This window comes from Pygoscelis adeliae, unplaced genomic scaffold, assembly GCF_000699105.1.
Source record: "Pygoscelis adeliae isolate BGI_AS28 unplaced genomic scaffold, ASM69910v1 Scaffold63, whole genome shotgun sequence".
Classification (NCBI taxonomy): Eukaryota; Metazoa; Chordata; class Aves; order Sphenisciformes; family Spheniscidae; genus Pygoscelis; species Pygoscelis adeliae.
The window spans coordinates 6,448,989-6,464,937 of record NW_008824414.1 but is presented as its reverse complement, the minus strand read 5'-3'; the positions used below and the strand labels follow the sequence as shown (position 1 = coordinate 6,464,937).

At 38.3% G+C, this 15,949-nt stretch overlaps 1 protein-coding gene across 1 annotated transcript in view; it reads right to left on the bottom strand.

Annotated features, from left to right (window-relative positions):
• NFATC3 (nuclear factor of activated T-cells, cytoplasmic, calcineurin-dependent 3) overlaps positions 1-15,949 on the bottom strand; it is a 72,037-nt gene that overhangs the window by 7,977 nt on the left and 48,111 nt on the right. The gene's annotated exons all lie outside the window — the stretch shown is intronic.

Sequence of the window (15,949 nt, the reverse complement as noted above, 5' to 3'; positions counted from 1 at the left end):
TGTGGCCAGCAGGTCAAGGGAGGGGATTCTGCCCCTCTGCTCTGCTCTGGTGAGACCCCCCCCGGAGCACTGCGTCCAGCTCTGGAGCCCTCAGCATAAGAAAGACACGGACCTGTTGGAGTGGGTCCAGAGGAGGGTCACAAAAATGATCGGGGGGATGGAACACCTCTGCTGTGAAGAAAGGCTGAGAGAGTTGGGGTTGTTCAGCCTGGAGAAGAGAAGGCTCTGGGGACACATTATTGCAGCCTGTCAGTACTTCAAGGGGGCTTATAAAAAAGATGGCGGCAAACTTTTTAGCAGGGCCTGTTGCGACAGGACAAGGGGGCATGGCTTTAAACTAAAGGGGGGTAGATTTAGACTAGATAGAAGGAAGAAATGTTTTACGCTGAGGGTGGTGAAGCACTGGCACAGGTTGGCCCGAGAGGTGGTGGATGCCCCATCCCTGGAAATGTTCAAGGTTGGGTTGGACGGGGCTCTGAGCAGCCTGATCTAGTTGAAGATGTCCCTGCTTGATGCAGGGGGGTTGGACTAGATGAGCTTTAGAGGTCCCTTCCAACCCAAACTATTCTGTGATTCTATGAATGGGCATTTAAACCAGGAAAGCAGTTTTTCTAGAGAAGGCTGCTCATTTAAAGCCTGAAAAAAAACATTGTCAAGAAGCCATAATGAATATTAATGAAAACCAGGCAGCCTGGAAGTGCTTTGGAGCAGCTCACTGAGAGATGTGCAACTTAGCTTGCTGCAACAAGGCAGCAAATAATGAGATGCCTGCATATATCTAAACTGGGAAGCATTTGGCTTTATATGAAGGTGGAGTGGTATAAATTAGAGAAGTTTAAAATGTAAATCACATAGTCAGTAAGAAGAGTTAAATTCCTGCATAGAAATGTACAAGACTGAAGGTGAAATCACATGGCGTTTTCCTTTTTGTACTGATTTTTGATGGAGAAAAACTTATTTGTTTAAAGACTAAAATAGAAATCCGAAGGTTAGTATTTGAATGCATGACACATTACCTTCCTCCACACAGGGCCAATCACAGAATGTTTAGTGGTCTGTGATTAAAACTGAAAACTTAATTAATGAGCATAAACACAGGTTTTCTATAATGTTGCCTAGCAAAATCCAAGTTCTTAGGTGACAAATTGGGAGAGGAAGTCAATTCCAACAGCCCTGAGAAAGGACAGAGCTCCGGCTGTACTGATGATGCTTTACAAACAAAAGAAAACTTATTTTCTATACTTCCAGGAGAAACACTGTATCCCACCTTTCCTATTTTTGACTATGGGGTGCATGGGCTACGCTGTCCTAGAAATATAGCTAGAAAGATTTCATATGCCCTTTTGCTTAACCTTAAAAGCCATCCAGTTAGCAACTAGATAGTGGGAAACCAAGATACATGGGTTTTTTTAATACATGCACTCATTTTTTATATAATTTCCTTTCTTTCTTCAGCAAAAGTTTCTAGGGGAAGGCTGCAGAGCTTGCTCAGGATTCAGTAGTACAGATCTCGAGTATGTTGTTAAGGTTCTCTACGGTCTGTCTGCCAGGTTCATTTGTGTTGTGTAGTTTATACTTCTGTTGCCTCTTTGAAGAGAGCCAATCTCATGAGACTTAAGATGGAGGTGAACAGTTATGCAAGTAGGACCTTGACTCTTTCAGTCTACTACCTTCCTCCCCTCCCCGCCTCCATTAAATCACTGCCTGTTTGGTATGTTTGGTGCCACGTGTTCTGACTGCTAATCCCATACCCTGGACCTCTACTGTCAAGAGATGAGGAACCAGAAATATTTTGCGTACTACACAATCACAGAGATCTAGCTAGTATTTAATACTCATTTAGTACCTACTGATCACCTAAGATTGTTTTGGATGATCAGTGTCAATTGAGTGGATAATATCAAATTGTTATCAACTGTTTTCTGTGCTAACAATCCAGGTTGCTAATCTTGAAATAACAGCTGGATCAGATCCGAAGAGAGAGGGGTGGCACACACTACACTATATAGAAATGTGGCAGATTCCTCCACTACAAAAGTGGTAACTGCATTTTGAAACTTGTTTGTCAGATAGGGCATGGATCAAAATGCAATACAGCTTGCTTATTTATTTATTTATTTATTTTAAATCAGGCTGTGAAATGGAAATTATTTTAACAACTTTCCTAGATCTATTTAATTGACCTCTTTGGCAGTTATCCCAGATTTCAGAATTCCAGCTGTTACTTTATTTGCAATAGTTTCACCTTTTTCTTCCCTGGTATTTATACATAGCGTAAGCTGGCTGGTAAATTTATACCAATAGTTAAAAATAGATTGTGCAGAACAGAATTAAACATGGTGGAGAGAAAAACCTCTGCTACAGACAGATTAGAGTGGACCTGTCAATACTGGTGATACTGTAGTATTGTATTGCAGAGTTTTTTGTGTTTGTTTTGTTTTTGTTCTCCCGCCTCTGTGCTGCATCGAAAAAACACTGAAAGTCATCTGGAGGCTCAAGCCCCTATAACCTTTCAGAAAAACTAAGCGGCACACTAACATCAATAGCAGCAGAACGGAGTAGAAGATAGCTAGCTCTGACTTTTGGATCTCCTGTCAAGCTTGTAAAACAAGAGCAACCACGTATTCTGTTTTACGGGGTGGTTCCCACTGTTTTGATTTCACATAGTGTTCTGTTTGCTTTTTTAAGTCCCTACTGACTGCACACATGAAAGACGGCCAAGCCACTGAGATTGGCAGAAAACTGGGCCACAGCTCCTCAGAGGCCTCTTCCCCCTTATCTTTCAGGCAGAGGGTTTTGCCTCTTGGTCACTGAAGCCTTGCACTGGGACAGCTGATAAAGTTATTGCTCCAGCTGTTTGCTGCATGAACAGCCAGACTGTTCATGAAGATCTCTTAAAACCATTGCAATTTGCAATCCAGAGTTTTAAGATAAACTAAAATTAGGTTGAACAAGCTCAGCCATTTGTGCAGTGAGTGACACGTACAGCTAGGGGTAGTAATCTCATCAGCTGTTCCAATAGAGATGCATCCTGTGAGCAGTACTGACCAACCTCTCAGGAGAAATTCTCACCTACAAAAAGTTATCCATGTTGGCTGATTTGAACAGAACAAAGCTCTTGTGTTATGAAGCATGACAACATCATGAAAGCTGGTGCTTTTAATAATAAGTTGCTGACTGTTTTGGATAAATTAAAAAAAATTTTACAAATTTAGAGTAACAAGTTCTTAAAAGAGGAACTGGTGCTTTGATACATTTGGAAGACCTATGCTTTTTTCCCACTGGTCTGTTTAATCAATTCTACAATGTCACCTTAATTTATTCGCTTAGTGTGAGACTGATCCATAATTTGTCAGTCAACTTACACCTGTACCACCTTACTGAATATTTTACATTTAGAATAAAAACACATTTAGATGTAGCATGATCTCCAAGATAGGTGTTTGAAGTTCTAACCTCAGAAGTAAAGGCATTATCTTTTTAAATCAAATGCCAACCAAATACTAGCGTGCTTCTAAACTGCTCTGTACTTAATTCTCCCTATCTCTGTGAATGCTAAGAGACAAACATTTTTGTACTGGAGCACAAAATAAAATATAAGCAGTTCTTGAACCCAAAGGCCTTTCTGGGAATTGTGAAAGTGACCTCTTTTCCCTTGCAGGAAGCTGGCAATCTATAATCAGCATCTATACTTTCTATAGGACAAGAGAATCTGTCTAATAGGCAGTTACCAAGCATTTTAGGTTAGGTCAAAAATACTGCCTGAAAACCTCCACGGAGAGCTACAAGCAAACCAGTTCAGATTACAAACCATTAGGTATGTAATGGGCAATAGTAGAGACCTAGGGAAAACACATCATGATGCTTCCCCAGGATGTTCCACTAGCCTCCAAGATGCGTTTGTCCTAGGGAATTCCCAAGCCAGAATCTTTTGTGCTGAATGGTCCCATTTGGATTTTTCTCCCCAGGGTCTTTTAAGGTCCGTGCAAAATTCTGTCATCCACAACATTCTGAGACAGTAAGTTCCAAAGCTTAACTATGTATAGCTGTAGCAATGCTTTTTATGTGTGTTGAGCTTGCTGCACGATTACTTGGTGGACACTTCTATTATTTTCTCTCCCAAGAAGTATTTTCCATTACCTTTTCCGTGCCACCCATTCATTTTATTATCCTTAGCATACTCTCGTCATTCATTTTTCTGGCTGGAGAGTCCTAGCTGATTCAACATAACTGCTGTTCCAAATCTTTGGTCATGCCAGTTGTCCTTAACTGAAACACCCCACAAAACAACATGATGCATCTAATTCTTCTGTGACATCAGGGACAAGATGTGGGCACGTAACAGATCTATATAGTAGCATTTGTTCATTCTCTGCTGGTTTCCTAAATATTCCTAGCATTTATTCACCCTTTTAAGACTACTTTTAACACTACTGAGCAAGTTTTCATAGAATCGTCCATTTTAAATTCAAGATGGCTTTAAATGAGAATAGCGTAGACAGCTTGTCACTGTATGAATGGAATTAGGGCGGGGTTTTCTCCCTTCCCTTCCCCTCCCCTAATTTCCACTCCTTTAACGAACTCATTTTCTTTAATCACAAGGTCTTCCTGTAGAGGTTTCTAGACAGTTTTTGTTTTTCATTACTCTGAATAGCTGAGCAGCAGCGTCACATTTACCAACTTCCAGTCCCCTGGCTCCAAATCAGATTTAAGCAAGAGGTTATACATTACAGTTAATAGTTCAACTGTTGCTTCCTCTTTCAGAGCTGTTGTCTGGCATGTCATCTAGTTCAGGTGAATTGTCACTGTCTGTTTATCTGTTTGTTCTGAAACCTTTTTAATGGCACTTCAACTTGAGACAGGTCCTGCAACATTTCCCTTTTTCAAAGGACTTTGGCATGAGAATCTCTAGTTCCTCAACTGTGGACATCAATACAAAAAAACTTTCTAAGTTCATTTATCTAATTTTAACTGAATTCCTGATTTGTTATCTGTTGGCCAGGTTTCACATTTAACCTAATAGCTTTCATGTTCTTTTCTGGTTTCTGTATTTGGAAGCAGCTTGTAGTCTCTCTCACTGCAGAGTCTTTGTACGCTTAATCTGAACCTTCATAAATAGTTCACAGACTGCTTGCAATTATTTTACCCTTTTGACCACCTATTTTTTCTTAAGTAAGTTTTATTGTTTTCCTATGGTTCCCCTTTTGAAGTTTGTCACAGCCTGTAATGCTGAAACTGCTACAAAACAAAGATTTCTTTTTTTTTTTTTTTTTTAAGCAGTTCCTGTACGCTCCTTTGGACCAAATAAAGAGATGTTTCCCCTCGTGGGTTCTTCTCATGACTTAGTGCTCCATGAAGCAGTCACCACGCTTACCCATTCTATAAAGGATGACTCAAGCATTCCATTAGTATATTTCCTGCCTTTGCAGATTGTCTGATCTCCTGCAGCACACTATAGTTATGGTTGCTCTCCTGTTCAGCAGTATAATTTAGAAGCTATACTCTTCTTAATTTAAGCCTGAAAGTCGAATCTGTAAGCATTCTGTACTACTAGCTAATACAGTAGCTTGTCTGATTTGACACTAAGCATTCTTCAAGGTACAGAACCATTCTACTAACTTTCCTGTGTAAACATATCTCTTGCGTTAGTACAACGCTACCTTTCTTACAGCAAATACCTAAAATACCCATTATTTTAATTTTAAAAAGTGCCATGTTTCTCAATTGTATTTCTCAGATGCTAGCATTTGTGTGTAAGCATATTTCTCTCTAGGTCTGGTTTTCTGTTTGTGTACCCTTTTTAAAAGGGATCTGTCAGCGTACGTTTCTTAATTCTAGGTTTGGGGTTTGCCAACCTGTGTGTCACTCTTTAGTTGATGATACTGGTATTTGGGGGTTATTTTATTAGTAAATTGAGTTTTCATTTTTCAAGAACTCGTGCTCTTCAACAATTATTCTGTACCTACCAGGTTGTGATTTGCACAGGATATAGTCTAGAACACAGAAATAATCTAAGCCATAACTGGTATTTTACTAATCAATTTGCTGTTTCAAGATATAGCCATGTCAACTTAGTGTACACAGTCCTTTCCATAGTTTTGCCATTCTGAATAGTAGCTACTTACCTTACTAATAACGCTTTGATATGTAAGGAAAGCAGAACTAAGTCAGTTTTTTGAAAGATGGTAAAAGACCAACGTCGTGATTTATTTTTGTTTCATGGGTAAACTTAAGATCAGTCTACACCCTAATTGTGTGAGAGTTTTATTAAGGCTATACACAGTTTGGTTACTTTACTGTTAACAATCCCAGATCTACTGTACACTTACAGGTTTCCCCTTTAAAAAAAACTATGGGAGAAGTAAAATGTGTTACGTGTGTGTGTGTATATATATATAGGAAAAAGAAAAGGGACAGTATAGTTCTTTGGCATTTTAGGCATGTTTGTAATAAAGTGAAAAACACTTAAGAAGAATGAGTATAAACACAAACACGACCAATATTCCATGCGTCGATTTCTAATATCATTACTATTTAAAAGAGTCATAGTGCATAATTATCTTGTTTATATGTAAAATAAAGAAGCTGAAAGCATCTTAAAATAAATCCAGATCATCTTTCCCCATTATAGTGCACATTCAACTAGAAATCTATTTATGAATCTGTACTCCTAATACTTAGATTGGTAGCACGTGTCACTGTATTCCATCTATTTAAATTGCCACTGCTTCATCTTTTTAAAAAAGGAGAAACGTTCTAAATTTCTCATAGTTAACTGATCTGGCCACTCTACAACCCTGCCTGTATTTGGCTTAAGATTTTCATATTCTCTTCTGTTGTTTTACTAGATCCTACAGCACTCAGGAAGTTCTGTGGCAGCCATATATCCTTTAAGTGGAGGTTTTTACTGAATGAGCGTACACCTGGTTCACAGCTTCTGAATTTGCAACTATTTCAGAATACACAGGTGTCCGATTGTAGCAATACTTAAGTATTACATAGCGCTTTTCACTTGTAGATGTTAAGACTGTTAAAACACTTTCCCCTTTCCTTCATGCTCCAATTTCAAACATTGAAGCATTTCAGTAAGCAGACTCACCCTCTAGATTTTCCACATAGGAGTTGGACATGAGTGCTGAATGTTGAGTCCATTTCTCTGTTGAACCTGATGGCTGGTATTCCAGGTCAGAGATAAAACTGTCTGTGTCAGAGAAGAAGACAGACATAACTACTGACTGGACTAAACCAAGAAGTTACAGTTCACTCAACCAGGAAGTGACTTTCAGTTTTCTTTTAACAGCACTAACTTTAAATACCCAGCGTCATTCACAACTACTACATATGTTGACATAAGTAACTATTTATAAATTATCAGAGTGCCTATTAAAAACAATATCACTTATCTTGTATATTTAGTTACTTTTCAGTTAGCAGCCAGAGCCATAAAGGTAATGGTTAATACTTTTGGATGTCTGCCTAGTTGTATCATAATGAATTTTACACTACATAAATTTCATTTTAGTATTTGTGTTAGTTTAGAACATTCTTTCTGCAAGTTTCTCAATCTGCTTTACTTACTGTGGTCAAATTAAGAGTGCTTATGCCCCTTGACAGCACCTCCACTGAACAAGGTAGGCAAAAGAGTACTAGTAAATAAAACCTTTAGTTTTATTTTTCCTATCCTTTAAACAAAGGAAACTGTTGTCGTAAACAGCTGTTAGCTTCCCCTTTACTTGTCGGACTATCTGAGCATTTTGCCCAAGGTACTGATCTGCAGTCAGGCCACACACAGTTTGAAGTGTCGGAAAACAAAGTATTATCTTGGTATAGGTGGCTCTACCAGACCCAGGCAACGTGAGAAGCCAAGGAGGAAGTGGAGAACCGTATTCCACTGAACTGTCTTTCCCGGAGGAAAAATGAATGTAGAATAGTGTGTTTATTACTTTAACCAACAAGTGCGTGTTTATTCAGTTGTGATTAGTGACTATGCAGAGCTTACAACAGTATACCGGGTTGGGTTTGGTTTTTTCTTCCTGCCCAAGACAGAGCTGCAAGTTCAGTAAATTGGGCTTTAATACAATTAACAAAATTACTCTGGAAACTGGCTAATACATGGCTTCTGGATAGAGTCACACATTTGCTTTGCCAGCATGATTTCTAAGCCCTACTTATGGATGACTCCTGGGAGAATGAGAGAGTCTAGTCTTGCTTCCTCCTGAAATTCAAGCAGTTCAAATTACTTCTTTGGATGACTTCTTACGCTTAATTGTTTAAAGTGTAAAGTTACATGTATTTAACCAGGAAGTGGAAAGCATTATCTGGGTTTCAATGAAAATGTCCACTGCCATTTTGAAGGAAAGGAGTAGACAAAGGACAAATTCTTGTCAAATAATAAGAGATTAAGAAAAGAACATTTTCCCTACCAACTATGGTAGAACCAGCAAGAAAGTGACATTTAAATAAAGATCTAATGAAGCCAGGGAGATGGGCATCTTGGGATGAAACAAATTAACTTTTACGGGCAATTCTCTTTAAAGCTCAGGCGGTCAAAGGAGCAGACAACAAACACGCTGACAAAAAGCCTCCAGAGAGAACAGTGGAGTTAATTAGCTCTTTTAAGCAACAGTCTCTGCACCGTAAAGTCTGCATAGCTTATACAGTAAGGATTATCTGTCACTTTAGCAGAGAAATACGATTCTGAGCAATTTTTCTAATTAATTTCATGCATAGAGGGATTCCGAGGTTCTTGCGTGTCCTAACAAAGCTGCTGACAGTATTCAGTTTTTGCTTTTATAAATCCCTGACAAAATGTGTAATGTGTAGCACATGTAACATGTCTCCAGCCAGCACCTTCTGGAATGAAGCATGCACTTGTCTCGGGCACACAGTATTTGTTGTTTGTGAAACGTGGTAAATAAAGCAACAGCCTTTTAAAGTGTGTAATATAGCCTAAAGGTTTTGTTCAACGCACACTGAAGTTAGATAGAACTTGAGGTACCAGATAAAGGTAGTAAAAATACCTTTGTTCCTCATAATTTCATAATCATTTGAGAAAGTATTGCTTAAGAAACTAAAAACCTAAAATGTGTTTTGTACCCAAAGAATATAACACTAAAATGAAAACTATTAAATTTAAATAGAAATCAAGAAAACTGACATCCTGTAGATCTATCTATTTAACTGATCAAAAGTTCATACTTTTATGAACCACCTCTTTGTCTTGGCTCCTCCCTTAAGTAAAGAAAGGTTAAGGAAAACTTTAAACCCTCAATTATCTGCACCAGATTTGGGTCAAAGCAGTAAGCCAACTTAAAATTAGAGTTCTATTTCAGATACAGTCAGACCAAGAAGCTACTGGAGTTACACCATTTGGTTTTCAGGATCTCTTCCTACAGGAGTCAAGCAATTTCATTTTTTGTAGCACTATCTGATTAAAAGTTTAGCCTGTGTATCCTTTAGTACTACTGAACTGAAGTAGGATGTGTGGGCAGTGGGACTTAAACTAGAAGACGTACTGGTTTTAGAAAAGTAGATCCCAAAAAATATTCTAGAATGCGTGATTGTTTGCGGTGTCGCTAGAGTAAGTAGCACAGAGTGGGGTTTTTTAATATGCTTTGCAAAAAGAAGTTTGATGTAATTGTGTGGCAGATCGTATCAACTGTCTAAGTTTGGTAGTATTGCTGCATCCACCTAGGAATTCATGTGTTTTAGAGGACAGATGAGTGAATTGCTGTATTTACAAAGGTAATGAGGATCAGTAAACCTCAAAGAACATTATGGATAGACTGCAGCACACGCTTCCTCGGATATAGGCCTTCTTTTGTCAACTCCGGATAGAACTCTATCAGCTGCATTTATGTGAAGAATCCCTACAGCTACGTCATATTGGTTAGTGTAGTATATTTAGCCTGGTTTTGACTCCACATGACCAGCAAGTAGTGCAGTGTCAACTTTCCCTAAAAAAAAAAAAAAAAAAAAAGAAGCCAGGCTATAATTAACCCTCAGTCTTCTCTGCTGTGGAGCAGCCAGCTGATTCTGTTGGTTTGTGATCAAAACCAGTCATATGGCAGGCCATGTTTGCAATGGCAAGCTGTCAAGGACGTGGTGGGTTGCCTTGCAAGTTACCATTTCAAGCCATAAGACAGGCTTACTTTCAGTAATTTCAGGTTCAATGCCAACTTTACTAAGTAGTACAGGGTTTTTTTTTTAATTAACTGATAAAATAAGGCTGTATGAAATGTTAGGAGTAGTATAGTTTTCCTGTGCATGTTATGTTTATAGCTATATAGACAGACCGAATGTGCCTGCAGAGTCACAGCACAAGCTCTGCAGTTATTTGGTACAGTAACAAATATCCCTGTTCATGTCATGGTTATGATGTCACACTCTGCATTTATGTATCGTAGTGCAACCAACTCATTAAAGTCATATGTTTATCCCTCTCCCTCATGCAAGAAGATAGATGAGTCTAACATAGTAAGTATTAAGCGTGAACCTTGGAGCTAGAGGACACGTGCTGCGCAGTGGAAAGCAGTGCAGAAGTGTTGAAGCATGTTTTTGCCAGTGTCACAAGGGCATGCCTAACTCCTTCCAGTTCTGCTACTGTTGCGAGCACCTGCACCATGATGTAAACGTGCCACTTGCATCCACAGAATAAGTTTCTAACCTCTTCTGATTCTTAAATGGGAATCTTTTTGCAGTGGTGCAACTCGTTGAGCTTACTTTTGAATTAGTTACAAGGCGTTCTGTGGCTCTTAGAGGCAAATAGGAAGTTTCATATATTAGCTGGTCATAGATACCTGAGGATTTATCTGAAGTTCTTTACACATCAGCAGTCTGTAACTGGTCTTCTGAACCTGGCTGGCACAGATTTTATGAACACAGTGAATGAATCCACTAGAAGATACGGTCATGGCATCCTTTAACTGTTGACGATCCCAGATGGTTAACATTCTCTTCGCCTTTCCTCACTGTTCCAACCTTTTCCTTTTACTCTACTGCTTAGTCTGGCTCTTTCTCTATTTCCTTCATAACACCATTTCTAAAAGTAGATTCCCATTCTCTTTCAATACATTTCAGGTTCTGCCTTACCACCTTACTCAACCTCAACCTGCTCGCTGCAGGAGCCCATAAGCTTATGAGAAGAATTAGAATTGTAAACTGCTTTTTATTGCTATCTCCATACTGCTTGACAATATATATTTAATATACAGAATACTAAGACAGGAGGAGTTTGAACACAACCTTACTAAACAATTTATACTAGTATAATTTTCAGAATGCCTTTTATCAACAGGAACATTCTGAGAGTTCTGTGTATAATGTAGGCTAGAGTTCTCATCACACAAATCCTTGTCAGGCATGCTGCAAGATGCAACATTTTGTTCTGTGCTTATGAGACAGTAAAGTTTAACCCCTGAGTTTGAGATGAACGTCTCAACTTTGAGTTGCACCGGCAAGACGACAGGGTTTTGAGCTGCTCTCCTCCATACTAAGCTAGACTCTAGCGTTCAGTATTTTTTGTGTTTCTGTAGGCCTTCAATGCTCTGTTTGGCAGGACGCTGCCTTAATTAAGGATGACCTGCTAATGCGTAAGTTTTAAATATATAGAGAAATACAAAGTACAGTCATTCTCCAATACTTCCTTATTAGTTACTACTGTGATTCTCCAGAAGTTAAGCTGAAGCTACAGTAAAAAGCTACCTGTAAAGACGTACAAATTTTCTGGCAGAGATCAGAATAATCTCTGAGCTTCCCAGCAAGAGAATTTATCAACTAAAGAGTTATCACAGAACTATTAACATGAATGAATGCAAATGGCTTAGAATTCTACATGGAATGTGTCTGACAAAGCAGACTTACTACTTTATGTACACAAAATGGTTAGAGGATTTCTAGTTATGATTTATAGTAAATCCACATACTGGATTTTCTAATCTCCAGCTTTATGTAATGGAGATGCAATGAGTAACAAAATGTAAGAGGATTAGTAGAAGGTCATCCTGATTTGCTGAATACAGCCTAACATAATACCTTAAAACCGGTTAAATACAGTTGTACATGTTAGAAATCTCATCACTGTAGAAAGCCGTGAAATCCAAGGTAAACTCACTCCTAAACTGCAAACCACAAGAGATTAAATTTTAGATCAACAGTATTAGAACAGATTTAAATCTAAAGCTTGACAGTGGGATAGGTAAACCACCACACTAGAAACACTTTTTAAAAACAGAGGGGGGGGGGAGGAAGGTTAACAAGGCCTCATCATGTAACTAGATTGAGTCTAACTTTGACTAGCTTTTTTTTCAAGTGGGGAAGAAACGGGACCCTTATTAGATGAGTATACAACAGAGCACAGTATGGATGATGGATATGGGAAAGGACAGAAGTGACCAACTGCCTGTTTCTTATCATTTCAGCTGCCTTGTTTACACCTATTTGCAGCCCTAAATATCCCTCTGTCTATACAGGGAAATGTTAGCCAGGGGAGTTGGGCAGAGCGCTGACTTGCTGGAAGACGTTAAGGGAAAAAGAAGGCCCAACAAACCAGGGAGAGGGGAGGAAAAGCGGAGGGGACAAATAAAGAGCAAGAAGCTGCTTTTACATAGTTCCAGTCCAAAAGTTTACCAGCTTGTGCAGATTGACTATTGCAAAGACCTAAGCAGAAAAAAGTAGTGTTTTTCAGAACACCTTTTAAGTAGTAGCATACAGGGCAAGTTACTTTGAAACTGTGTGATGTTTCAAATGTTTTCTGTAATATCATTTGAATTTCATATCTAGGTGTCCTCATGCATTTTGATCCCTTGTTTCTTCAAGTGAAATAGAAAGCATTTCCTGTAGGAAGCAAGGATGGGAAGAGGGGAAGCCAAATAAAAGAGAAAATTCAAGGTGGAGATTAGAAAAGCCTAAAGACGTCTATCAGATCCTGTTGAAAAACAAGAAAGCAAAGAGCCACACAAACTCCGGGGGGGGAGGGGGGAGGGGGGAGTGTATGCAGACACCCAGGTAGAGGATCTGCCTTTAAATTACGTAATCCTTTTTCACTCATAGCCCAACCAGAGCCCAACTTGCTCTAACTGGTAAAGGACAAAGGAATACAACAAAATGGAGAAAGATACTCCATTCTGGCCATTGGCGAGCATGTTTGACTTTGCAGAGAAGCTATAAATGGTGAATCCAGATATGTTACACCTTCCAGGAGATGCTGGATCAAGCCTAATCCAGATGCTCTTGGCTTGAGCACCGATGGATGAAGCAGCTTTGTAGTTCATATTAAGTAGTAGATTTGGGTTTTTTTGGTGTGTTTTGAAGAAAAAGCCGGAATGTAACTACTATCCAAGACTGGCACTTCTGTAGGTGGGGTGGGGTTTTTTGTTGTTCTTTTGTTTGTTTTTGTTTTTTTAAAAAGAATTTTAAATCGTATTCTGTCAAGCTAAACGGCTTAGTAATTCCAGGACTAATTTTGTCATGAGGTAGCAGTTCCATACTACACTCAAATTTTGTTAAAATTTCTTAAAATATTTTATTTTCTTGGCAAATAAAGTATCTACTATGCTAATTTTGAAATAGTGCATGTTACTTGAAAGAAAGAAGATTATTTATGCTGTCAGGGTTTTTTGAGTTTTTCTGTTTACTTTTTTTAAGACTACTGACAAATATTTAAGATCAGTAATCCAGACATGATTTATAAATTTTTCAATTGGCTTTGCTTTAGTGTTTTATTTTGAGATGTTTATTCGCCTTAATTGGTAACCCTTAAAAACCTATTTTCCAACTAAATACAGCTTTCAGGTTTAATATATTAGCTGGGAGAACATACTGCATCAACGTTCACTTATGTATGCAATTATGTTTGGATTTTTTTCTTAATTGTTATTAACGTAGAATAACTGATTTGCTATTTGTGTCTAGCCAAATTTTAGTTTCCGTACAAATAGAATTATACACAAAAGGAAAAGTTTGAAATTATTTTTTAACCCACAGTAATATGTTAGATACCTTATAAAAAAAACCCCCAGTGTTCCTGTCTAAATATGTTTTTTATTTAAAGCTGATTAAGCAGAGGAAGTATTTACTCATGTTGAGAGAATTGAGCAGCTTGTTTCTTGTCACTATGCCCTTCAAGATTTTTGGAACAGCAGGTTTCAGGCTAGACATCTGATTTGTATTTGCAGATTGGAAATGAAAAAACCCAACCAAACCCACCCCCCCAAGCAATCATCGCATGGCGGTAATACGAAACTGAAATGAAGGTAATCTCTATGCTTGCAAACGTATTGCTGCTGCCAAGTGCTGGTTGAGTTTTTAAAACAGTGTTCAATTTTCCATATAGGAAGCATATAGTTTAATCACCAGTTATCAGACCTTCTTTGAACTTCTATAGCAAGCATTGTTTAAAAAAAGAAATTAATAAAGCTGTGGCCATTTGACTCATATGTATCTTGACTATACTTCTCTAAACTATTAGCAAGTGGGCACGCTTTAAGTGTGGCTCTTGCAGCTTTTCCTGCGATTTGATGTCTTCGTCAGCACAGAAAAAACTCAGTAATTTCACTGTGTTAAGCAATGGAAATAATTTCTAAAAGCAACTAATATTTGTGATGGGGGGGGGGTTGGCTTTCTTTTTACTGCGCATTCACTTTAATCTCTGAACAAGCATAAACAAACTGCCAAGACGCTCATAAATGCTAAACACTTCTGCTTGTATTGTGAGAAGTTTAACCACAGTGTCTAGTTGTATTTCAGTTATTTCTGCACCTTTTTTGTGGGCACGGAGGGAAGAAGGGTGAGAAAAAGGTAGGTTCTAACATGACACTTCTTGAAACATTAGATTTCTTTCTCGCTCCTGTAGTACAGAAGTAGAAAATGCTTTTTTTTTTGTTGCATTCTATTTTGTAAAGCCTTGTTCTTCTCCCCTCAGCAAGTCCTTGATAGAATCAGTCTCTTCCTTCCTTTCTAAATAAAGTTAAGTTGATTGATAAACAATGTTTCTAAAAAGAGAGCTTTGTTTAATTAGGATGGCCATTTAACTGAAAGCCCAACTATACTATCAGTTTCTCTCATTTTCTTCCTAGTATGCTTTAAAGGCATTTCTTACTACATTTTCTTACTACTGACTGGAGGTAACAATAGCAAAGCTCCATTTATGCAAGGAACTGGGACTGACATAGATATTTCACAGATGGCCTACACGTAAGTCTTTACTGCTGATGCAATTAAGTAATTACTAGGGATGATTTAAAAAAAAACCCAAAAAACAGAAAACCGCAACAGCTAAGGCTATTGTAGAAAACAGATACTAGTAAGATTCCTATCATCAATACCAAACACCTTTTACACACCTTTTAAGGCCAGACCTTCTGTTCTTCCAGCCTTATTAACGTGACATGTTCTTTATATTGCTTTGCATCTATGCCTCAAATAGTCTAATGTTTAGGATCTGATCTCTCTCTCTCTCTCTTTTCACTTGGCTGGAGAAGTTTTGTAAGTTACTTTAAATACTTGGACAGTATTAGAGAACTTTAGAGCCTGGCCTTTAGCACTAGAATGTCCTTGTTCTGTTTATGTTAACAAGTGAATGTCTCGAAAAGGTAGCCAGAGTGGTAAGGAGAAAGCAAACAGCTACTGTGAGCAGAGGTGCTGAACGATGACAGCGTAGCTACAGCATGTCTGTGAAGAGACTAAGACAGTGCCAAAATGCATGTGATACATTGTCAAAAAACTAGCCTGCCTTTCAAAACTGGGACAACTCCAAGAAACAAGACTCCAAACTACATTTATGCAACTTAGATATATTATTATGGCTTTCACTGAAACATACCAAGAAGACAATCAGAAAAGGCTTCAAATGAATTCCTTGTGTATAAGGTGTCAATGTGTAGGAGTTAAGCCTCAAGCCCTGTTTTATGACAAAAACAAAGTCTATGGGCAAATGAGACTAAAGTACTTG